Consider the following 23989-nt stretch of genomic DNA (forward strand, 5'->3'; position numbering starts at 1 on the left):
AAGGTATATAATTGTTATCTTCAAAAACAATAACTATACAATTATGAATAAACAAAAATTAAAATAAGTCAAATAGACACATTTTTGAATGTTATCTTTGTTTTTCATTTTAAAATTAAGATTTATGAATCTTATTTGCAACACAAAATCTTCTCTTTACTTACCCTAAAAGAACCCAATCATAAAAAAATGAAAAAGATGTTAACTTTTCAACTTTTATCAAATATTAGTTCCGGCTCGCCACTGCTTCAGAAAAAGGGCAAAAAGGTTGGGCACCCCTGTCTTACAGAATTTCAAAAATCATTTTCAGTTGCAGAATTAAGGAGATTTATATTTCTTCCAAACATCCTAACATACATTCATCATCCATCCAAACATAACTCGAATCTTATGAAAAGAAGGATGAATTTCTATGAATTTTGATATTTTATAACAAAGAAAGGTTAATCTTTATGAAATTCCCAAATTCTCGTAAAATTATTACGTATATATTTCAGTAAAACAACATTTCTGGGAAATTGTTCATACTGGGAACAAGGAACTAGGGGAGTGGTTTATGCTCGATTCTTGGGAATGGTAAATTCCTGCGAATGAATTTCCGGAAAGTGGACTTCTGAGGAATGGGATAGAATCCCCTCTACAACCGAATCCCGCCACTAGACTTCGATCAGAAAATTCTCCAAAAATCAATTTTTGAACCATTTTTTGATCTTTATAAAGCATTGGAAAGAAGAACTCTTAAACTGCTGACTTGAGGAATTGAAGTTTGACTTGTTGTATGTACCTTTGCCATTTTTTAAGTGTCATTTCGAGAGCTGTTCTCTCTCGATCTCGACAGAAAAGTATGTAGCCAAAACCAAATCTTTACGTGTAAAGGAAGGAAAAGGTTACCCAACCTTGGAACCCAAGTTGAAACCTCCAAAACCAATCATTATATCCTATTTTTGATTTCAACCCTTCACAAAGAAGTTGTAGGGAACTCCATGAAGACGACGACCAGTTTGGGATGCTTTGGACCACTTTGATTTGCTTGATTGGTTCCAAAAATACCACAAACGCACGCGTAGCCCCACGGCTAACCTCAACGCATGTGCGTTCCAACATGGCGGCGCGGCCATGGCCTGCTGTTCGCGTATAGGCGCGATGGTTTTCATTATCAGACCGTGTGTGTGTGTGTGCTCTGTTACATCACAAAACCAGACCAGACACAGACGCGCGTTTGCTGGGGAGCTCCGCCGTTGTTACAACAACGCACGCGAGCGAGCGATCGAATTACCCTGTTGCCAAAATGGAGCAAAAACTGCTGCTCAGTTTTTGACGTTTTGCGATTCTGTTACCGTGCAACCAGTTTTTTGGCCATAAGTGGGACACGCTGCGCTTTACCTTCGCGCGTTTCTCCGCGATTACTGCGCTGGCGAATACTTTTTGTTTGTTTACATTCTTGGCTTTTTATGCCGAATGCGTAAACACAAGCCACCGCCGAGAGTGGCAAGTCACGTATAAACAAGACGCGATCGTCGTTTACTGTTATTGTTTGCCTAGTTGGCAGGTTTTTGTGTGTTCCGTGAAGAAACTGAGCGAGATATGGCCGAGACTGATAGTGGTTCAGTAGGCTGGGGAATACTGCAGGTGAGTCGGGGTAGTGCCGGTTGACAACGCCTACTTAGGTAGACGGTTACTGTTCTTTCAGCAAGATACCGAAGTATCGCCGGATCCTAACTAGGTTAGACGTCACCTTTCATCGTGGAATCTTCCAGCGAAAATTTCGTTTCCTGCAAAGTGAGTAGATTACGGCCATTTCGCGTCATCCTATCTCCGCCAAACATCTTATCCTCATCTCGCTAAACTCAACCAGACGTGCCGCGTGGGTGGGGTTTGCAAGGATAAAGAAAATTGGCTGATGGCGTGTGATGGAACAGCAGCGCTAGACGCTTCCACTAAAGGTCTGGCTGTGTTACACGCTTTGTTGTGTGGGTGCCCCGAAATTCGATTGCTTCAAGAAGTAGGTGTACTCCGAAACGTGTCGTGTGACCCAATTTTTTGCTCTTTTTCTGCTGACATTAGCTGTTTCTTGGTTGTTGTTGTCGTTGTTCCTTCTTCATACTCCGACCGCTTTATTATATAGCTTCTACAACGTCGTCGTTATCACGCAAAAGGAACACCAGGAGAGAACTTCGAGGTCGAAGGAAAGGTACAGCTTTCCGAGTAGACTTATGAGTGTTGTGAACGGTGCCACCGAATAATGGATTCCTGGGAACAAGGGCGGTTTTATGTTTACAACCCAACATTGTTTTGATTTGTAGGTCGCAGCATAAAGACAAACATCGAATGAAAGCATTCGTATGTATAAACGATTCGGAATGATCCAACCAGTATCATTTGATTCAGGTACTGCACAAACGAGATCAGATTCACCTGTCGCCATCTTGAAATCAAACATGGCGCCAATCTGTCAAAAACAAATCAACGCATCCAAGCAAGCCATTGTAGCGACGATGACGAGGATAACTTACCTGACTCAACAGGTGCACACCATCTGTCAGCACGGTAGCGTTCCCAGTTGCGTCATTTTGAGCAACGCATCAACGACAACAAAAAAGGCGCCATTCATTAAACGGCAGACCGGTCCGTGGCGAACCTTTTTTCAATGCCAAAATCATTGACCCAATTTAGTCAAGAGAGTGTGAGAAGGCACAACACAGCTAATTTGCCATTTGTTGCTGCGATGCGTTGTAGTGTTCGATGATAGTACAGATTTACGTGTACACAATCACACACACTACCACGTTCGGGTTGTCGCGTCGTCAATATAAACATGCAAAAACAAGCAGGAATGGGATACAACGGCGGCGGTACGTGACAATCACTCACTGATTGGCTTTGGGTTGGCACTTTTTGTAAACAAATGACAACAACAACAAAAGCGCCTACTGTGGTGCGCTTTCCAAAAAGGAATGACATTGGGCGCTGTGACAGATAAACACGTACGCGGGGTTGGCTGTCATGGCGATAGCTTTGTTTTGATTTGTTTTGACTTGTTTTGGAAGATACATTGTTTTAAAAATAGTGTAGAATTCTGGAATAGGAAATTCATTACTGTTGCCGTAATTTTTGGGGAAAATCAGAAGAGAAAATCAGAAAGAGAAATATACCTCTTCTTGTCGGTCACCTATCTTCGGCTTATGGAGAGTTTGTTGCTCGATTAAAGTTACAAAATAACTGTTTAGGCCATAAACATACCAGCAACAGCTCCGCCGCGAGTAAGCACACAAAAAGGCACTATTTTAGAAATTTAGCATGCAGCAACAAAAAACAAACGTCCTGAGTTATTTGACATATTATCTCGTCGATGGCTAACCGGCTACCAATACCACTAGCACAACGTGCCAATGAGAGACAGTGATGCCAGGAAACTTTCTATGGAAATATTTCTTTTTGCCTAAAAGTTGTATACAAATTATATTAACTGACAGCACTTGACAGCCACGCAAGAGCGCTAAACAAACTCGGCCGATAATAGAAATTGCGTGGGCTCCAGCGCATTCTCGTATGACCAGAATAGACATTGGAAATATTTTTGTAAAATGCTTGTAAAAGGAATAGGAATAACTTTTGGTAGAAGTCAAATTGAACAGAAATGTTCACAAATAGCTGCTCTACTGACTGGTGTGCTTGGTTTTAGTAAATTTTAAGAAACTATATTTCTGCCTGTACCGTTAGACAGATGACTGATGTTTTGAAAATCAATCCTATACACTTATAACGGTCTTGAAACATTGTCAACACGATGTTACAGATTATGTGGTGGCAGCATCCTACTAAATAACAGTTCTTGATGTATCACCAGCAAACGCATCATTAAATGAATTATGGCACATATCGGAAAGGCATAATAAATTAATCCCATCAATGAACGACAAAACTGCAACTTCCTGAATGGTAATATCGTTACGAGACGAGTTTTCCCCGCAGTCGTGTATCGGAAACAGGTTACTCGCCCAAGACCACTGGAAACCCGTTTAGATCCCCCGGACACCTTCGTAGGGAGTGAACTCGAAGGTAGAGACCCTTAATAGGGAGACTGGTCTAAGCTGGCTAAATCGATCTGGCAACGAATGTTTTGAGCTTGGCAACACTGATAAGTTTTGCTGGGCGTAAAGGCAAATGCTCGTTTGGATACGTCAAACTCGTGTCTGTTTGGGTACGTCAAATTCACTTCGACCAGTCTCCCTATTAAGGATCTCTACTCGAAGGGGGAGTGGCATAAAATATCATAATCGACGTCCCTATTAGAGAAAAACTCACTTCAATCGAATCTTTCAATCCAGCGAAATCACGACTCTGCTGCACTGTGGAACCGCAAGTCCCCCGATAAGTCATTTTCTAGTTGGACTTGACTTGAGGAAAAAAATAACACGGCGAAAGCAAAAGCTCCGAGGGCGGAAATCGCACGAGAAGATTGAGGTTAGGGCGGTGGGAAGAGAGCTCGTGCTCGCGCGACTTGCCAAACCAGTTTTTTTTTTGCTTGTAACGACACCGAAGTCTCTCTTCTGGTTGTCCGCGAACTCTGCGCGTGAGCCAACACCGGTCGAGCGCGACAGGGTTGCCAGCCAGCTGTCAAACTAAATTTGTTTGTTTTGAATTCTTGAATTTTTTAATTGATTTTCACTTAAATTGGCTTAAATAACAAATTTTTCGATGGTAACCCTAGATAGAGAAGGGTTCAACACCGTCCCATCCCGTATCTCACCCCCTTGACGCCCCCGGCCTGTCCCCTTGGAACCGGATTCCGGTTTTTTTGCTCAGTGTTTCAAGACTCAAGCGCACCATTTAAATTTTAAAATGAACTGCCCTTCCTCGCAGGACCAGCGCGTCGGAATAACTTTAGTTGTAATGGCAAACGGGGATGCTGGGAACCTAGGAGTTCTGCGGGTTGGGATTCAACCGCAGCTTTCGATGAACCAAAGTTTTTTTTTCTGGGTAGAGACACATGTAGTACCAGTACAAACTCTAATGGTTGACCCATTTGTGCAAACTGTTGTTGTTATTTTGTCAATGGTTTTTAAATGGAAAAGTCGTGACTGAAGAAGCTATTACACAACGGCAAACAAACAAACAAACAAACTCGCACTTTTTGACAGTTTACCAGTTTGCCTGGATTTGTTTGTACAAACGTCAGCCTGCATACATTTTGCTTTGTTTGCGAGTTTGCAGCAAACAATTTTAGGAGTTTGGCTAACTGTCAAACACGAAAAAGTGTGAGTTTGTTTGCGGTAGTGTAATAGCTCCTTGAGAAAAAGGAAAAGGTTTGTTAAAGGAAATTATATTTCGTGTAGTTGTTCCATGAGATTAAACATATTATATTTTATAACTCGTTTTCCCTGATGAGCATGACCCAAAAGTCAAAACTATTATTTTCGTATGGTCCGAAAAACCATTTTCCACGATTGGCTAAGGGGCCTCGTATTCATTTTACAAGTTAAATCGGAGCCTATTGTACGGTATGTCCACGCATCTTTCCTCTTCAGTTGACTCTGTGAAATGTTCACAGAATCTGTCACCTGCTGTTAATGCAACGCAGTCAGCATGGCCGCTTTAATGAGTGATGTATGTTTAAAAAAAAATACTCTAGTCTTATTCACTTTAATTAAGAGTGTAAATGAACATGGCAACTCAGCCTACTATTTCCACATTTCACCAGGTGTCGTTAACGAAGCTCTTAATCGCACTCCCAATCCGTTGGATTAATTCAACTCAAAAAGAGATAATCAACGCCATTTAGCCAAACCGTTCGTTTTTGTCCATGTTCACAACACGCCAAGGTGAACCGGATTACCACGTCAGGGCGAAATTTACCATGCAACAAAAACAGCATCTCTCGCGTTTCCTTCACTTTGCAATTATTAGCGTCCGTCCGTACGCACATTCCTGTCGTCAGGCTCGGCTTGACCACGGTCACCAGGCGCTTTAAAATTCATTCGCGCACTTTTCCTTGACAGAGGCGACAACTTCATGCATTTTTAATGCCACGTGGTGCACTGGCGTCGGCTAAACGTCAAATTCGCTCCAGATGGTCACGTTGTTTGGCAACACTGACTGCTTTGGTTGGTGGGAATGATGTTGATGATGGATACAGCGCGAACTTAACCTTCAAGTCACGACTCGCCTTAAACAAAGATGGCGCGGATTGAACAAATAAGGGTCAGCTCGTGAGCCTTGGTTATTGTTTTGCGAGAGTCTTGGTTCCTCGCAGCACAGGTTCAAAAGTTAGTGGGTCATGCTGGCCGCAGCTCGTGAGTGAGCTGTCACTGTGACAGCCGTGCCAATCGGCGTGAAAGTTGCGCTGGAGTATCGTTTACTAGCTGCAGTTGGCTGCACTTTTTTCCACTTCAACTCGTAGCAGAGAGAGGCACTAGCCGGCTAAATTTAAACGGCACTGCGATGTGGCGTGTAAAGAGAAAGTTTCCGACGAGAAAGTCCACCGGAGTCAGTGACTATGATTGGGAAGCCGCATGTTACGAAAGATTAAGCTGGTTTCCAGCCCATTAAGTGTGAGGCAACAGAGTGGGAGAGCTTTCGCGATGCAATTAGCAACCCGTCGCCCGGAAAAATGGCGGACCCGCTGGCTGTCAAAGGTGACAGCCGACCCGAATGACATCATGGTTTGGCGTGGCGTGGGTAACCTTCAAAATTCAAAGTCCCGTCAATCATTTGTCGACTGAGAGTGAGAATGCGGTGTTTCCTGCGTCGGCGAACGAGACGTGCTGACTGATGCTGATGGAAACACTAGCCATCGTGTGTCCGATCGAATCGCCGCGAACTGAAAAGGTATAAATAGCTGCGTCAATATTTGTATACTTGATATCCCACGGGACGAGACGAGTTTGCGTCGACCCTAGCATAGAAACTGGGAGGTTCTAAATTTATCTTCCGCATATCCCTGGAATCTACCAGGTTCCACGGAGTGGAGCTGGAAAAAATCGATGAAAATGGCAACACTCCCGTTAGCTGTCAAAGCGCGTTGTACACGCTAACGAAAAAGTAATCAACTTTGCGTACAACCCACGATTATGCTGCATGGGCTTCAAAATCAACCTTTCAACAACAGAATCCCACTAACGTTCCCAATTTCCGACGAAAATTCGCGTAAACAAGCGCCTTGTGGCTTCGAACGAGGTCACCAGAAACGACGCCATCGCGAGGAGGACAAACAAAACCTCCGCGACGCCAGATGCGGCGTCGGAGACGCTCCGAATTCTTGGTGTTTGTTTGTCGTCGTCGTGCAAAATGCAGCGAATCGGACGGAATTTATTTATCGCCGACATTTATTTCCTTCTACACAGGGTGTGTGTTTGTGAGAGAGTGAGTGAAGATGAGCTCGCTCGCCAATATGACGACCAATTTTCAAGGCCAAATTTTACATCGTTCATTAACAGCTGACGGGAGAGGATGGCGGCGGCAGACGACGCCGCCGGTTGGTGTGCTTATTGTGTCTGTGTGTCACGCTACAGGGCAGCAAGATTGGGAGCGTTTGCGTCAACCGACGGTGAATTATGATTGGTCGTGACCCGATCGAGAAAGGCTCTTTGGTCTTACAAGTGACTGTTGTGATGTTTACACACTAAAAAATTTGGAATTTTACATTTGACGTGACGTATATTAAACCTAATAGGGGAAATTCTCGTATGTTTGGCAGGTTAAGCACTCGCTCCTAACTCCATCCAATTTGCTGATTTTCACTATATCAACAACTAATTTTGCAAAACTTTTGATAGAAACTTGCTTGCTCACTCCTTATTGAGCTATTTATCATTTGATTTCAGTTGAAAACGCTTTTCATTAGCTTTAAATGAATGTCAAATTTCTGACCTGCCAACATTAGAGGCACGCTGGAATTAGATGCTGTTCCCCTACCAAACAATACCTGATAAAATTCTCGTTGGAATATTATAACCTCTTGCGAAACCTAAAATTACATTACTTATAACCCAACTTCACGTATTATTTGATGCACATAACTGGAGCATCAAATTTGATGTAATTTTACATCAAACGAAACCTAATTTCACGAGCTTTAGTCGTTACACTTTTGTCTGAGTGGCGAAACGTCAAAACGTTCGCCATGTTTAACGCCGCAAAAAATATTGTTGCATCAGCGTTTTTCGTCAAGATTATCTTATTTTTTTTCTTTACTGGCCTGGACCAGCTTTTGGCACTCAAATCTACGAGAAAGGTAAGTTTAAGCATTCTTGAGGTGGCCAAATAGAACACTAATAGTTTTGACGTTTTCCGTTCGTTGCGGTTTGTCACAGGTTGCCGAAATCATTGAGCTCCAAGAAAAAATCGGCAATGTTCCAGTTCCAGTTCTGTCCACTGAAGAGGATTTTCCCGGAGTGGACCAAAACCGTAGTGCCCAAGAAGTGAGTTCCTTCAAGCATGGCAACATCTCCAGTTGTCTGGCCAACACACTCCAAACGGCATGCCGGAAAATTTGTAATGGAACAAAGCCATAGATGAAATTTCAGTGAAAATGCGAGGTAGAAAAATAAGAAAATTAGTGGCTTTGAGTGTTTGTGTCATGAATTGAAATGTGTTGCAATAAAACCATAAACATCCGATAAACAAACGTTTCTTTTTATCCAATAAGATTCCTATTAGAATCATTCTCCACCAAACAATATGTTAATGTAATTTTACACGAACTTGGATGATTGTTGGTCGTGTAATTTTACGTCTTATTTAACACAAATTTAGGTCTGATTAGATGCTCCAGTTATGTGCATCTTATTTGACCGAAAATTACACGTTTTTTTTTTAGTGTGTATGTTGGCATTTTCAAACAAATCCAAATCAAGAATTTTAATTGTTTTGCTATTAGGTTTTACAGCGTAACGTCACGAGCGCACACAAACACACATTTTAACTGAGACACACGTGCAAAAAATGTAAACAGTTCAGCCAAGCTGTCAAATTTCTAACCTAAAAATCGAGTCGGCGTAAAACCTAATAGCAATCACTCAAAGCTATGCAGAAAACTGTTTGATCACATAATCTGCACCCCATAAGAAATTTGTGTGATTTTTGCATTGTAGGACTTACTCAGCCTAAAAACGAATGTATGCCCAGCAAACATCGGTTTACTTCTTCTAACTGGGATGAAATTTTATAACGACACTAATTAAGGTGAAGCCGTTGATCATTTTCGAAGAAAATTAATCATCACTATAAAAAAATGTGCATTAAATTCAATTTAACGAATTTCAGCACCAAAAGGAATCAGCATGTGCCGGTTGTTGCCTTCTTGAAGCCACTGAAGGAATTTTTTATCTAAATCAATTGTGCTTTAAAATTTATATAATTTTGTGGCACAGTCATTGACGTCCTAGTTGGCAATCATTGATTAATGACGATTTCCATAACTTAACAAGGAATGGGATAATCGTTACCAAAAGGAATCAGCATGTGTAGGGCACTATTCTAAACAACTTGTTAAAGGAATTTTGTCAAAATATTGAAAGTGACGCAAAATTTATATCTTTTAAGGAAAAATCATGGCAATGATGAAAGATTTCACGTTAAAGTATTTTTTATTCTAACCCAAAATTGATTACACTCATTGAAACGGGCAGGCCTACTGCGTTGCATTAGCCGCAGAGAGGATTCTATAAACGGATCTCATTTTACGGAATCAAGAGGAGAGGAAGGATGCGTGGACATACCGTGACAAAGGCAATACATCAGTTATAATGTGGTACGAAACTAATTAAATTATTTTTCTAAGACTTAAATTAACAAGTTTTCAAGGCCACAAGTCCATTTCTACTGAAGTTAGTCCCCCGACCTGTCAATATAGCCAATAGTCCCTCCCCTCGCTCTTTCTCCATCGTCGTTCATCCAGACAGAAAGAATCTGTTTTCGCCTGACTGCCCCTCACTTCTCACAATCTACTTATTTTATTTTACTGCCGACGTCGTCCTTCTCGCTGTTTTTGTTGTTGTTGCCAGCGACCGTCACATCAATTTATCCTCATTCCCAATTGCTTCGCTGGAATCAACTTTGAAGATGATACAGCTATACGGTGACGGTCGGTGGTGGTGGCGGTGGCTGTTGTTGTGCACACACCACACTCACACAGACAGACGGGCGCCACGACCTTTCCCCACAAATAGAAGGGGGGAGGGACTCCACCTTCATTCAGCGATTCATCTCCTGTTTAAACATAACCTAGAGCAGTGTAAACAGTGGTGCACTGTTGGAAGCAGTTGATGAAATTGTCTCATTGTCCAATTTTCATTCTTTCTAAAAAAAAAGACGAAATGGCAATCAAACAAACAAACTAGAACTTTTTGACAGTTTGTCTGATTTGGTTGTTTGCCGAAACGTCAGCCTACAGTCAGTTTGGCAAACTGTCAAACACGTAAAAGTGCGAACTTGTTTGTTTGTTTGTCTTAGTCTAATACCTCCTTTAGTACGGTGACGAATCGAGTGAGACAAATTCTGCCAATTGGCCACTCTTTTTTCACAGTGCCAGCCCACTTGCGGTCACCGCCATCCTTCGCGCGGTTGTCCTCCTTCCCGCGGTCCTCATCGCACACCATCAATGATTGTTCTTTGTTGTCTGAAGCTCTTTGCAAAGAAAAAGGACTCCGCGTCATCGCCATCGTCGTCAGATTGCTTCGTATCCTTGGGCAACATGGATCTATAGCCATCCGTATCCGCTGGAGCGAGATTGTGCCACCCCCCCGGGGGAACAATATGCAGTTCTTCCCGGAGATGGCACAGCTCGCGTATTATGCAAGTCGAGCTTCGTGAAACGACACGTCTGAAAACTCCTCGGCTATAAACGGTTCAATTTCCACGTCCATCCCCTTTAATCTCCATCAAAATTGAAGCACTTTAATGTTGCCCAGACTTCTCTGAAGAGCTGCTCCCCACACACAGACACCGAGTCTCGGGACCAGCCAGTCGAGTTGGGCGAGTCCTGGCGCAAAAGAGAAAGGTCGTGTGCTGGCAGCAGTCAGCTCCCGAAAGTAGGCCACCTTGAAGGCGAACTTCGTGGGGGAAAAAGCTGAATCTGCACAGCATTAAATTTCGTGTCACGCCCCAAACGAGGGTGGTTTTCTCTGATTGGGGAAAGGGAGGGGGGACCTGTTCAAGCTTCTCTTCTCTGTTTTGTTATTGTTCATGGGTCCGGAATGATATCCCTCCCTAGCGGACGTCCCCCGGGATTTGAGATGGTGGCCACGCCACACCCAAATGGCGAGGAAAAGACTAGGGGAAATTCTCGTATGTTTGGCAGGTTAAGCACTCGCTCCTAACTCCATCCAATTTGTTGATTTTCACTATTTAAACAACTAATTTTGCAAAACTTTTGATAGAAACTTGCTTGCTCACTTCTTATTGAGCTATTTATCACTCAATTTCAGTTGAAAACGCTTTTAATTAGCTTTAATTGAATGTCAAAGTTCTGACCTGCCAACATTAGAGGCACGCTGGAATTAGATGCTGTTCCCCTATTTCATTTTTGTTTCTGAGGTGGTGAAGCTGCAGAATGGGATTTGGGTTGAAAATGTTGGGACATTGAAAAATATACTAGTAGAACTTAACCTTAATATCAATTAGTTGTTTAGCGGTGACGGTCTACGTGGTTTATGGATAGTCCCTTTATTTTGAAAATTTATTGGAAAAAAATAATTCAACGAAAGAACTTGATTTGATTTAGTTCAATTTGATTAACGATTAACCTTTTAATTGAACCAACCAGTTTTTTTCTAAAAAAATAGTCTGAAGGTTTATTATACACTGGAACCCCGATGGTTTGACACCAACTGTTGTCAAACGAACCGTGCCAATTTTAACACCCACACTCACACTCTTTGTTTACAAGCTAACAACGGCCACTTTGCATTGTTTTGTTAGACTTTTAGTTTGACTCTGGCCAACCTGGGTGATGAATAAAGAGAACGCGTAACGTGATTTTTGAATGATCCCACATTGTTTACATCTACAAAGTAGGAGGCTGTTCAAGCACAAGCATGACTTTTTTCTTACTGCTAAACGAGCTGTTTTATAATCAGTAGTATGTGTTTTATTCTCTCTAGTTTTTTATTTTATTTTTTATACTGGAAATTGTGTGTGTTTTCAAGTTTCGATCGCTAAGAAGAGGTTTTTCTTTTTTGCAAGCAGTTTTTGTAAATCTTAAAAAAAAATCAATAAAATTATTTTCATCAGGTCCTTTTAAAATGAACAAATAAAATAACTAGTGTTGCAAAAAAGATTCATTTATCTGGATTTTAAGAAATAAAAACAAATTTTACTTTCAAAAATGTGTTAGTTTGATTTATTTTTATTTATTTTTTGTTTTGTTTAAAATTGTATTGCGATTGAAGACAAAAGGCCGCAGTATTTTTTTTTCAAAATTTATTTTCTCAACACACAAATCAATGCGACATCCTAAAATTTATTGAAATGAAATTTGGATTCAAATCTTTTATGCAATCTTTTTTTCTTACAAAATATTATAAAAGTATTTTTAAAACACATAAAAATTAGAATGTTATTCTTAAAGTTTCTTTAAACAATTTTTTTTAAATATATGTTATTTGCTGATTTCTTTACTCATTTTGTTTTTTTTTATATTTCAAAAATATTTGCGGTGAATTTTGTTATCAGTATAATTAATTGGCTTTTTCAAGCTTGTTTCCTTACAAATTTTTTTACTGATAAGATAAAAAATAAATCATTTTTTGCTTACTCATTTATTAAAAAAAAACAATTTTACTTGAATTCCACAAAAAATAGCTTAAATTTGAAGTAATCGCATTCAATACTGTTAGAAATTTTATATTATACACCCAACCGGCGGTCGCATGATTTTGATGCATGGCAGCATGAAAGTATATCAGAATCTGCATGAAAACTGTCCTCATGCATTTTTTGCGATATAGGGGTATGACATTTTTGCCCGTTACCGACAATTATCGACATTACCGACGGCAGATTGATTGTATTGCAGAAAAAAAACCTTAACAGAACGAGGATTGAACCATCAACTTCTAGGTTGCTGATCCGACACGCTACCACCACGCCATGGGCGCTTGAAGAATGGTGAGGGACAGAGCGCGAACATAATGTTCTCTCTAGATTGTTGCTCGGGGACGCGCCAGCATAGGGACGTGGCGTTACATCGTGCTGCCACCTGGTTTTTTGAGGTGCAAAAGTGGAAAAGTGCTGAGTCATCGTCTAAAAATAGACGGCGTCCTATCTCGCCCAGCAAAATGAAGTCGATAAAGTAGTCGGTTTCGATGAGAAAAAGTAGAAAACGTGGTCTAAAAATAGCGACGCCATCCCCCTATTCTATGTGTTGGTGAGAACTGCAGATCGCTGACGTGTTTACACGTGGGCAAAAATGATCTATGGGCTTGCTGCAAAAACTGTTATAAAATATAACATTTTCTGCAGCAAATTCACTGTTGCAGATTTTGAGATATATTTTTCGTTTGGGTGTACTCTTTTTGTACAACAATCCAAGTTTTTTCATATAATTTACATTTTTACGAAATTGAACCATTTGATTCTGAAAAAAATCAGTTTAAAAATGTTAACAATTTAATTCAAACAAAAACAATGATAAAATTTGAAACAAAACCATTGTTGAAACAAAAAAAATAACATCGAAATGTTCTCAATTTATTTTCCGGATAAAATGACATCACGGGCCGGAAGTTGGGCGATTTTTTTAAGCAGCCAATCCACTTTTGCCAGTTGAAGTTGCTGTTCGGTACAATTTTCCAATTAATTTAAAATTTCCCAAAAAATTTGTTGAATTTGTTCTCGTTTCCTTGGGTTTTTTAATCCCGGAAATTATTTGGAAGCTCTTATTGGGAGATTTTAGCTTTATATTCATTTTTTTTCGAAGTTTCTCAATTCAAAGTAACTACAGTGGACTCTCCCGTTGTCGATATTGATGGGACCGTCAAGAGAGGGAATTATCAAATTATAGAACAAAAAATCAAAGCAGTCTTCTTGAAGGGACTGAAAATTTTACTGAAAGCTGGAGCAATATTGATATCCAGAAGATCGACAGCCAGAGAGTCCACTGTATTTCCTATGACAAAACCATAAAAAAAGTTTGTCTTATTTTGGATCATATTCCGAATATATTTTTTATTCAGAAGGTTTTTTTTTAAAATAATTTTACTACTGTTACTAAATCCAATGTTAGAATGTCCAGTTACATTAAAATGAACTGTAGTACAAATCATAGTTGAAAAGAAATCCAAATCTCTGTCTGGTTATAAGTTTCACGAAAAAATACTGCTATAAAAAAAACTTTATTTAGAATCCCAAAACAAATAAAAAAAAATAAAAAATATATAAACTGAAATTACAAGCCTAGGTTTCAACATTTGGATGAAAAAAGTGTTTAAAAATGCTTTTTAAAGGCGTACAGTTGCTTTCCAATCATTAGTTTTGAAAATATCGAGGTATTGACGGAATTTTTTATCCCCAAAAAATTTTTTTTTTTGTGGGACTGTATATTGGTATTTCAGGAAAATTTAAAATGTTTTCAGTTGGTTAAACTTTAATTTTCATTAAAAGTTTGAAGTTTTTCGAAAACATATTTTTTTTGCACCCTGATTTTTCAGGCCAACTAAACATAAACTTTGAAAAATATTTGCAACGGCCTTATTTTTTTAGAACAATTTGAAGGGAGAATAACATTTGTTGGTAAATCCACCGAGCCCAAGAGTACAATATTCCAAGCACCTGCTCAAATTATCTAGACCGTCAAAACTAGGCCACCAAAACAAAACTTTCCCATGAGATTGCCTACCCCCTCTCATCTTGTCCAATTCCACAAACAGAAAAAAAACTCTCGCATACACGCGCTCCATTACTCAACATTACTTCTAGTTGAAATAATTGCAAAATTTGCATATTGAACTTGAAAACGAGTAGCAGAAAAGCTAGCTGAGACGCGGCCAAGACAGACGGGGGCAGGATTGCCAGCCGCGCGACGAGGGGTTTCACACACAGAAAAAAACACTCCAACTTTGACAGCTAGACAGCCAGTGCTGGCGGAGTACGAACGACGAGGGGTAGTTTTAAAGTGCAGCCAGCAGTAGTTGCGCGAGAGAGAAAATGCTAAATACATGACTTGAATAATGCATGCTGCTCGGCTACCGTGATTATAACAGTGTTGTATATAAACGAAGCGCTGGCTCCGGTGGCGGTTTGCAGTGCGATTTTCGCTATTTTATACCGCTCATTGTATGGAGAAGTTGACTTTTGCTGGCAGCAATTATTTGATTTGTGCAAATCAATTCGAGCGGATTTAATTGAGTTCCGTGGCATTAATTCGCCGCGTCTGTCAGTTGACAATCTGTCAAACTCTGACAGGTTTCATAATGCGACACCTCCAGGGCCTCTAACTTTACGCAAACACTTGATTACCCATATTTCTCTCGCTCTGTTTTCGTTCAATTAACCCCATTTGGGTCGAGAAAGCCCTTGTGGCCAAAAGGGGGGTACGGTGGCGGATGGGGGGGACCGACCATCATAATCTAGGTCAGTTCACGCCATTACCACGAACACACGTAAACACACGCTCACGAGGAGAAACGAGGCGCGTCAAACCGACAAATTCTGCCAAGTCGACGACGACGCCGGTTCGCGTTGCGTGTTTGCACCAGTGCTAATTTATTCCACCGGATGAGGCCGGGTAACTGGGAGGCCGGTTTTTGGCCATTTATTTCCGCATTCCGGGTGGACTGACACTGGCTGAGTCTGCCCACGAGAGAGTTTTTCCTCTAATTTGCGTAATAATTGGAACTCGGAATTATTCGGAGCTAAAAAATGATCAATTAGGGAAACTAGAAATTTTAACTAGAATTTTCGAAACGGATTTGGATCCGCACCAGAATCTTGAGACCCGATTCTCTTGTTTAGTCGAATCTGTGTAATTTCATTCAGAGTGTTGGTTTTGACGTTTCGTTGGGTCACGCTTGATTTGTTTATGTTTTGGAGAAAGGGAGCGTATTACGTAACGCAAAAATCGGACTTTTAGACCCCCTCCCTCCCCCCCTCGTAACAAAATTTCCATACAAATTTTAAAAATTTTGTATGGAGCGTAACACGGCCTCCGACCCCCCTCCCCCCCTACTGCGTTACGTAATAAAAGAACGCTCCCAAACGTGGCTTAGAAAAAAAACGTGTTTTCCATATCCAAAGGCATCGTTGTGGCTGTAAACGACGATTTAGTGATCCGGGAAAAGGTGGGTCAGGGTAAAAATCGGCGTTCCGACGGATCTTGAAGCAAGCCACGGAGCGTCCATTCGACAGAGTATCCTTCACGCAGGTTGGCTGTTATTGCTACCGTTTCGTTCCGACGGGTTGTGAAATTAGCCACGGAGCGACGGACGAAGTTCACGAAGTGCTGTAGACGAAGATTTAGTGATCCGGAAAAAGGTGAACCAGCTGATTCCGCGACCGTTCCGTTCCGACGGGTCGTGAAGCAAGCCACGGAGCAACTATCCGACGGAGTGTCCTCCAAGCAGGGCTGTGGAGTCGGAGTCGGAGCTGGAGTCGGGTCTTTTTGGGGACCTGGAGTCGGAGTCGTCAAAACTCGCCAAAGCTGGAGTCGGAGTCGGCTAAATTTTAAGAGTCGGAGTCCGAGCCGAACATTTCTGATAACCCGGAGTCGGAGTCAGAGTTATCACAAAGTTCGGTTCTTGGTCCTTTTTGCTGACGGTTCTTCTTTTCTGTATAATAACAAGTCTGCTTCCGTAAATGATAAAAACTTGCACGATGATCTCAAAACTCTTGTTGAATATTTCCGAATTAACAAATTAACTTTGAACATTAATAAATCAAATATAATAAATATTAAAAACTCTAATCGTTCCATTCCTAACAGATTGACACAAACAAAAACAGTTTTCCTGAAGTTAAAGTTATAGATGAATGCAAATATATTGAAATTATCTTAGATAACAGACTTAATTGGTCATCTTATATAAATTTATTATTACTAAAGCTAAACAAAATAACTAGAATCATTTATAAAATCAAACACAAACTACCTTAAAGCGTCCTTTTGTTAATATATCATTCATTGATTAGCTCTCATCTTTCGTATATAACTGCTGTTTGAGGTAACGCATGTAATATTCTGTTAAACAGGGAACAAATTGCTCAGAACAAATTCTTAAGAATAATCTTAAACTTGCCAATCCGTAGTCATTCCATTGATTTGTACACTAAATTCAAAAATATATTATCCTGTTAGAGGCATTTACATCATTCAATCATGCTGTTTTATTTATTCATGTTTATCAAATCAAACTCATTGTTATACAAAATTTAAACCCTCCACTCATAATCATTTTACATGAAACCGCGATTCATTACAGCGTCCCAATGTTTCAGCTTTAGCTGGCTAACGAAGTATTACGTTTAAAGGTGCTCAATTGTATAACTTCTTTTCAAACAAGTTTAGCTATTGCTTAAGCCTGCTAAAAAATTTCATGTCTGAACCGGCTATCCTAGAGAAACTTCTCAAAACCTACGATTTCCAGATTCAATATTTTTTTTTCTTGCTTCCATTTCGTTACTCAATTGAACTGATACTGTTGCTCTGCTGGTTTTTTTTATCGTTGAATTATTTGATCTTGCTTTGCCCTTTCTTTCTTTTGTTCCTTTTCAAATGATTCAGTCGGAGTCGGAGTTGGCTAGAGTTGGTAGGCCGGAGTTGGAATCGGAGTCGGTTGGAGCTGAAAGCCGGACCCGGAGTCGGAGTCAGTCAGAGTTTTGTGAAAACGTTACCGAATGTCTCAGGATTTGCGAAATAGTTTCAACAGTAACCAAAACAAGGGAAATATTTCTGTACCGGGAAGTTTGTAGAGTCCCAGAAGGCTGAAACTGCTCTTCGAAATGGTTTGCAAATGAGAAAATTCTTCTTTATTCTTCATATTTATATTGAGATATATTCTTAGAACTTTCTTGCGTCATATGCCGAAAATCCAACGCCTTCAGCGCAAATAAGTTCATTGAAATCCATTTGACTGTTTGAAAATACACACGCACGTCTCGCTTCAACTTTTCCCACTCCTTACAAAATTATGTCTATCCCTGTCTCAATCTTCATTTTCAAAAAAAAAAAAAACTTTATCTGTCACATTAAAACAGTACCTTATCCGTAACTCCCACCGAACGCCAATTCACACAACCATGTGAACTACTCCCCATCAAACCCCTTTGCTGGTTCATTCTTCACTAACCCTAATCAAACTCACCTTTCGTTCCGTCTGTCCTTGAAATAGGCCAACAAAAAAAATCGTCGTGTCGCGTCTCCTTGACGTCAGCTGGTTTTGAATTTCTAATCCCGAACAAGTAATGTTCTCGATTCGAACGCTCGAAAAAAAAAGAATCACTCAACGCACAAGTTACGGTTTATTTTTTCGCTTTTTGCCTCTGTTGCTCCTTTTTGCTCAGTTTGCATCATCATCGCCGTCGCGGCCGCCACCACCACCACACACGACCGAGCGTGTTAATTTTTCCTCTCTCTCTCTACACACCGTCTTCTTCCACTCAACGAGCACAGGCAAGCACTTGCCTCGCCTGCTTCGATTACTGGTCTTCTTCTCCTTGAATTGCTTTCACATACACACACAGCAGCTCGGTGTTGACGGTCAACATGCCGCCACCGCCTGCTACGTCGACGTCCCACAAACCTCAGCCAGACGACGGTCGGTTCTTGTACCAACACGCTCGCTCAGCTGCTGTGGTTCCGCCGCCGATTCTCACCAATACATCGCTTGTGTTTAGTCTTCTCGCGCGAGGCTTCGGCACTTGCCTCCGACACTCCGCCAGCCACTTGCCGCAGGTCGTCGTTCGGTAATATCTCTACTCGAATTTTGTGGACTCCGCGGAACGAATCTTCCGAGGGAATCCAACGGTAATCTTTTCACACCTCGGAGGTTCTCTATGAGTAATAGTTTGGAAATGACTGCTGAATTGCGCAACTTCCTCAATATCGAAGGTAGACCCAGCTACTAGCCTACTGCGATTGATTCCACTAGGTACTACCGAAACAAAAATGAAGATGGCGACTAAACGTCAAACAAAAAGTCACTCTTCACCACTCGGCGCGGCGGCCTCACTGTGCCTCTAGGTGTATGGGTGCCGGGGGGACCAAAATGAGCTAATTGGGGCGAAGACGGGGGGGCCAAAGCGCCTCAGAGTATGAGCGTACACGGTGTTTCACGCACACACTCGTTGAAATAAAGACAGTCTGACGTGAATCGCGAGTGCGTCTGACTCCGAGAGAGAAGAGATACTAGCCAACTAGCTACCTCGACGACGATTTTCACTCGACTGACGGAGAAGGTGGCTTGAAGCGGCTGATTCGGCCGAACGGGAGCCGAAGTGGATTCGAGCGAGAGGAGAGCGCGAGAGCGTTGAGAGTAGAGCAGGAGAGAGCGAAGATGTTTTGAAAGAGAAGAGAGTAATTACGCGGAGGAGAGAGTGAATCGGACAGGGATGCCGCGTGAGTAAAATTTTAATTAATTTGCATTGTTTGATGTTTCATTGAATTTTTGAAAATTAGTTTTTAGCCAACTGAATTAAAAGATAAAAGTACTTAAACAGTACGAAAGTTGTATTGCTCAAAACACTATTTTTTTTTGGAACGGATCAATTTTTGTTACGAAGCTCCTGAACGATTCGGAGTTGACACTGAAATCTATAACAAATTACTCCAGATTTTACCTCATTTTTTAATGTTTGAATTTGATTTAAAAAGTTAGCTTGATCCACATTGTCCTCTCAAATTGGTTCGTATTTATGTGGGCGACTCGATCATTGTCCATGTTGAATTTACATCAAATCGAGCAAACAATCGTGATCTCCGTTGGAGCAGTATCAAAGACAAGCAGTATATAGTGAAAATGGATATCAGGAATGAATTGATTCAGCTCCGAAGCCGGTTCAATGAATGGATGGAAGTACCGTTTGTTCTGCCCACGCGTGTTGTTTTCAACCTTTCTTTTGTAGATTTATAGTAGAATGTGTGAAGAACTGCTTAAATCGAGGTTATTTACACAAAAAGGTATGAAACTCTACTCACAATTTCGAAAATATTGCAAACCCTTGTACCAAAAGTGCTGCTTGAACTTAAATTTGGGTTGATTTCATGATAGCTTGTAATGCAATCTACGGTTATCACTAATTAGATCATTTTCGCGCTGATTCTCCACCACGAAGCTGATAATTTCATCCGGACATTTCTCACCGAAACGCTGATTGCGGCGCTTTTCGCGTGACTTTGCAGCCCAAAACTTGTTTTCATTACCTTCGAAGCTTTACTTTCACTTCTCGCGCATTGTTGTCCCGCGCTGGACACATCAATCCGGTAGTTTTGGACAACCAGACAGGACAAGCCGCTGCCATTCTCTTTTGACCCATTTTCTGCGCGTTCATGCTGGGACAGGACTGAATCCTGAATCCGCGCTTCGTTGACAATTATTGCTGGTAAAGAGTTTCGTCGAAATGTCAAAACGTGAACAAAGATGGCGACGGCGCGATCCAGTCACGATCGCGAAGCAGGCCTTACGGAATGTAAGAGGAATCCACTGCATCGCTCGATTTAGGTCATTGAGCAGCAGGCCTGGGGTTCTTCCAGTCGTTCGCCGCGCAAGGCCTACTTGGCCGTGAATCGGCCGTAATAACGAGTAGTTGATGCGCTAATGATTTTATTCACCCTAACAGCCAAGTCTTCTCTCCCTCTTCCTCCAAGTTGCCGGCCACGATTTGCCGCTACGTTGAGCGCTCTGTTCTAAGCTCTTGATCTGGTCTTGCTGGCCGCATGCATCACGCGATCGTACTAACATACTGCACACATCATGCTTCGCCGCGGTATTTGCGCAAATTGTTCACGGTGAAGGCTAAGGTCAATGGAAGAACCGTCGTCGGTTGCGCAACCGACGCTTGTGCAAATCCGCCAAGGTGTGCCATCCGCGAGGAGTTGCCAAGGTGACGAAGGCTCGTGCAGACAGCGACGACTCAGCGAACCCAACTCGCGCTGTTGCTATAAAACTTTGACAGTTCCCGCGGTCGCCATTATGGCAAGGTTCGATATCGAGGGGGGCTCCAAACTTTAGGCAGAGGGGCCATCAGCCTACTCTGCAGCCAAGTTGCAGTGCACTGAACTCACATTTCTGCCTGCCTCTCTTTTGCGATACGCTTGCAGTGGCGGCCATTGGCGTGCGCGTTTTTTTCTTTTTCTTTAATTTTTGTTTGCGAGAGAAGAAGAGTGTTGTTTGATTTTCTAATTATAGCACACGCGCTGCTGCAATCTTGCGCCTGCAAGCTGAAAGTGATGCGCGCCGGCACACCACATGGGATGCAAGTCACCGAATTATCACAGTCAGCGGAGCGCGGAACGAATGGGAAGAAATGCTACGGTTTTTATTTTATTTGAGGAAGAAGAAGAGTAAAAAGCATCGTGAAGACACGCGATGATAGGTTCGAGGAACTTGCGATTAGATTCTGACGGCGGTATGGAAATGGGGTCAAGTATCGGGAAGGTGATGAAGGTAGGATCGCTTTTTGCCTTCCTCACTTTACTGAGGAAAGGCTATAAAATCACTCGAAAAACGAACTTTTTAGTTAGACCTCCTAAACCTACCTTAATTTGTACATATCGACTCAGAATCACCAGCTGAGAAAATGTCTGTGTGTTTGGCTGTATGTAGACATGGGGAGCGTTCTTTTATTACGTAACGCAGTAGGGGGGGAGGGGGGGTCGGAGGCCGTGTTACGCTCCATACAAAATTTTTAAAATTTGTATGGAAATTTTGTTACGAGGGGGGGGGAGGGGGGCTAAAAGTCCGATTTTTCGCGTTACGTAATAAAAGAACGCTCCCATGTGTACCAAATCAATGTCACTGGAATATCTTGTCACAAGCTCAACCGATTTTGGCCGGAATGGTTTTAATCGACCCGTCTTAACGTCCCCTAAGTTGCTATTTAAATTCATGCAGTTTTATCATGTATTTAAAAAGTTATGTTAAAAAAACTGTTTCATATTAAATTAAAATTATGGTAAAAAGGGTGGTTTTTTCATGAAACCCTCACATGTTATATATTTTTAGAAAGCATATGAGAAGACCTTTTAGGTGGAGTAAGATTTTTCAAGATCTGACTTACCTATCTTAAATTACAAGCAGTTTAAAAAATGGTCTGAATTCACATAACCTCAATTGGTCCCGTCTGATCGCCACGAAAAAAGCCTTGTAGAGGGATGCCATATTCCTGAAAGGCGGTGTCTGTATAATCTTGACAAAAAGTCTGCAGGAAGTCTATTTTTTTTACTCGTCACTTATTTTTATTAGGACCTCTTAGGTGCTGCGATCATGTTAGGGGAAATCCATAAACCATGTGGACACTTTAGGGGATTGTAATCACTCTATAAATGAGAGGAAGACACCAACCACCTAAAGGTGGATTAAGTAACATTTTAAATTTAGCTCGGTTACCTTCAGGGGATCAGATTCCGTGGTTACGTATATTGTTGTTACCTATGTTTTCTCTTGAAATTTAAGGACCTAAAGCATTCTAGGCCCAGGTAAGACAATAATTTAACTAATTTAACTAAAAAATGACGAATACCTCGTCACAGTTTCCTGATGCAAACGCAGATCGAGGTCGAGCTATCGAGAAATTAAAAATAAAAATGTGAGCCGGTAACATGGAGTTAAACTTTCGCAACTGTCATGGTAAACTTCACAGAAGCTTAACAGAAAGTTTAACTCCATGTTGCACTTTTAATTTCTCGATACCTGTCCCTGCAAAATATGTTATCTGAAATCGGGCGGTAAGCCTTAAAAAACAGCTATAACTTGCATGACACTTGAGTAGATTCTGATGCGAACAAACCAACTTTTGTGGCATTTTGAGGTGTGAATGTGTTAGTAAATTGTGTCCTGAAATTAAGCTTAAATTTGTGATATTATTGTTCACAACGTAAAGATTATTTTTCTAAGTATAATGACCTTTTGTACAAACGCGAAATATTTAAAATAGATTTTTAAATCAATTTTCAAAAATCAACTTCGAGGCCCATTTTGACAGAACAGCTTGACTTGACAGCTCATTCCAAGGGAACCATAGTTAATCCATCGAAATAATGTTGTCTTGTTTTTTATTTTGCATTAAAATGAATAAAAGTAATCAGGAATGGGTTTTCGTGCTTTTAACCGTTGTTATAAAAATTGTCGTAGGGTTTTAGGACCCAATTTTGAATTTAAATTCTAAGAATTTTGGTAAAAGGAAAGGAGGCAAAATTCCTAGTATTTAGGAACTTTGTACTTTTTATTTTAGAAGATATGAAATCTTGGAAAATCGTGTTTTATTTTTTGAAAATATCGAAAATCTGGGCAAAAAAGCTATATCTGCTTTTACGTAATAAATATTTGTTTTTCTTAGATTTTTTGTAATTGAAAGTAATGTTTGAAAGAAAAGCACCTGATGAAAATCCGAGAAAATGTCCTATAATTTTCACTCTGCCACTTTGGAAAATTGGCAATACGTTAATGAGATAAAGCAGGCCTGCCCAACGTACGGCCCGTGAAGCCTTTTCATCAGGCCCGCGACGGCATTTTAAAATAGTTCTATCAATGATCCTTTAGGCTGTTAATGAAATATTCTATAAATCAATTTATAGTCTAGATTTTCAAAAAATAAAATTAACGGTACACTTCAACCATAGCTTTTGCACCCAGATTACTTTTACAGACCTTTTAGTATCTGTAAAACTACGGGATCTATCGATATGATTTTTGATTCATCCCCTAAATTACTGTCTTCAAAGTTATTTACAAAGTTTTACTATTTTTACAATCAGATTTTTTTCAGGATTGTGTCCGTAAGTTTGACAAATTTGGTATAAGAAGACAACAACTTCTTTGGTTGCTGTGTACCCTTAAGA

The 23989-nt window shown here is 40.9% G+C and overlaps 1 protein-coding gene across 1 annotated transcript in view; it reads left to right on the forward strand.

Moving 5' to 3' along the window:
* The first annotated feature begins 1511 nt into the window (after positions 1-1511).
* The window catches only part of LOC120422344 (rhodanese domain-containing protein CG4456-like), a 95188-nt gene continuing 72710 nt past the window's right edge, over positions 1512-23989 (forward strand). Inside the window, exons 1-2 of the mRNA XM_052710766.1 lie at positions 1512-1629; positions 1691-1779. The gene's annotated coding sequence lies outside the window, so the exon portion shown is untranslated. The remainder of the gene's footprint in view (positions 1630-1690; positions 1780-23989) is intronic.

This window comes from Culex pipiens, chromosome 3, assembly GCF_016801865.2.
Source record: "Culex pipiens pallens isolate TS chromosome 3, TS_CPP_V2, whole genome shotgun sequence".
NCBI classification, from domain to species: domain Eukaryota; kingdom Metazoa; phylum Arthropoda; class Insecta; order Diptera; family Culicidae; genus Culex; species Culex pipiens.